At 35.0% G+C, this 2500-nt stretch overlaps 1 protein-coding gene across 1 annotated transcript in view; it reads left to right on the top strand.

The window, feature by feature from the left end:
- hgfb (hepatocyte growth factor b) overlaps positions 1 to 708 on the top strand; it is a 114315-nt gene extending 113607 nt beyond the window's left edge. The window contains exon 19 of the transcript XR_009816100.2: positions 149 to 708. The gene's annotated coding sequence lies outside the window, so the exon portion shown is untranslated. The remainder of the gene's footprint in view (positions 1 to 148) is intronic.
- Positions 709 to 2500: the final 1792 nt, after the last annotated feature.

Below are 2500 nucleotides of genomic sequence, written 5' to 3'. Positions count from 1 at the left end.
ACATCACTTGAATCTTCATCGAACAGCAAAGAGGGAGGAGGGCCACCTTCGTACTTTGCTATAAGTTCTTTCTTAAATTTAATAACCTGTTTTATAAAAGTGCTGGTACTCGCAACTTTATTTGGCCCCATGTTGGCTTATTTTGCAGGGACCCAGTCACGCAATTGGGCTCCCGATACCGCTGGATAATTGGCAGGCAAACGGACTAGTTTCCCAGCAGGCACAAGACTTTGAGACAACGTTGATTACACATACATGTCCTTTAAAACTGACTTCCAAATTGGGAATTTGAGACAACGTTGATGTCTACTGTTGGATCCACGTTGTAGGTTGGGAAATGACCCAAATTCAATGGTCAAATCAACCTTTAGAACCCAACATTGATTATAGGTCGTCCAGAAGCATGTTGTTTCAACGTTGTGTTTGTGTTGTAGAATATTTGTTCGGAAATGACCAAATTTCAATGTTCAAATCAACGTCAGAACCCAACATTGATTAAATGTCGTCAAAAGGCATGTTGAGTGTTGAATTTGGGTTGTAGAATATTGGTTGGGAAATAACCAAATTGCAAAGGTCAAATCAACGTCAGAACCCAACATTGATTAAACATTGTCAAAAAGCATGTTGAATGTTGTATTTGTGTTGTAGAATATTGGTTGGGAAATGACCAAATTTCAATGGTCAAATCAACGTCACAACCCAACATTGAATAAACGTCAAAAAGCATGTTGTTTCAACGTTGTATTTGTGTTGTAGAATAATGGTTGGGAAATTACCAAATTTCAAAGGTCAAATCAATGTGAGAACCCAACATTGATTAAACATTGTCAAAAAGCATGTTGAATATTGAATTTGTGTCGTAGAATACTGGTTGGGAAATGACCAAAATTCAATGATCACATCAACGTTACAACCCAACATTGAATAAACGTCAAAAAGCATGTAGTTTCAACGTTGTATTTGTGTTGTCGAATATTGTTTGGAAAATGACCAAATTTCAATGGTCAAATCAATGTCACAACCTGACATTGATTTAACGTTGTCAAAAAGCATGTTGTTTCAACGTTGTATTTGTGTTGTTGAATATTGGTTGGGAAATGACCAAATTTCAATGGTCAAATGAACGTCAGAACCCAACATTGATTAAACGTTGTCAAAAAGCATGTTGTTTCAACATATTTGTGTTGTAGAATATTGGTTGGGAAATGACCACATTCCAATGGTCAAATCAATGGCAGAACCTGACATTGATTACATGTTGTTTCAACGTTGTATTTGTGCTGTAGGATATTGTTTGGGAAATTACCACATTTCAAAGGTCAAATCAATGTGAGAACCCAACATTGATTAAACGTTGTCACAAAGCATGTTGTTTCAACGTTGTATTTCTGTTGTAGAATATTAGTTGGGAAATGACCAAATTTCAAAGGTCAAATCAATGTGAGAACCCAACATTGATTAAAGGTTGACAAAAAGCATGTTGTTTCAACATTATATTTGTGTTGTTGAATATTGGTTGGGAAATAACCAAATTTCAATGGTCAAATCAACGTCTGAACCCAACATCGATTAAACGTTGTCAAAAATCATGTTGATTCAACGTTGTATTTATGTTGTAGAATGTTGGTTGGGAAATGACCAAATTTCAAAGGTCAAATCAACGTCAGAACCCAACATTGATTAAACGTTGTCAAAAAGCGTGTTGTTTCAACGTTGTATTTGTGTTGTAGAATCTTGGTTGGAAAATGACCAAAATTCAATGGTCAAATCAACGGCAGAACCCAACATTGATTAAACGTTGTTTCAACGTTGTATTTGTGTTGTAGAATATTGGTTGGAAAATGACCAAATTTCAATGATCAAATCAACGTCACAACCTGACATTGATTAAACGTTGTCAAAAAGCATGTTGTTTCAACGTTGTATTTGTGTTGTAGAATCTTGGTTGGGAAATGACCAAATTTCAATGTCAAATCAATGTCAGAACTCAACATTTATTAAACATCAAAAAGGATGTTGTTTCAATGTTGTATTTGTGTTGTAGAATATTGGTTGGGAAATGACCAAATTTCAATGTCAAATCAACGTCAGAACCCAACATTGATTAAATGTTGTTTCAACGTTGTATTTGTGTTGTAGAATCTTGGTTGGGAAATGACTTACTTTCAATGATCAAATCAATGTCACAACCTGACATTGATTAAACGTTGTCAAAAAGCATGTTGATTCAACGTTGTATTTGTGTTGTAAAATATTGGTTGGAAAATGACCAAATTTCAATCAATCAATCAATCAATCAATGTTTATTTATATAGCCCTAAATCACAAGTGTCTCAAAGGGCTGCACAAGCCACAATGGTCAAATGGTAAATGGTAAATGGTAAATGGGTCGTACTTGTATAGCGCTTTTCTACCTTTTTAAGGAACTCAAAGCGCTTTGACACTATTTTCCACATTCACCCATTCACACACATACATTCACACATTCACACAAATCAAC

The sequence above is a fragment of the Nerophis lumbriciformis genome, linkage group LG10 (genome assembly GCF_033978685.3).
Source record: "Nerophis lumbriciformis linkage group LG10, RoL_Nlum_v2.1, whole genome shotgun sequence".
In the NCBI taxonomy this organism is placed as follows: domain Eukaryota; kingdom Metazoa; phylum Chordata; class Actinopteri; order Syngnathiformes; family Syngnathidae; genus Nerophis; species Nerophis lumbriciformis.
Note: the sequence above shows the minus strand (reverse complement) of the source record. Positions and strands in the feature narration are given on the sequence as shown.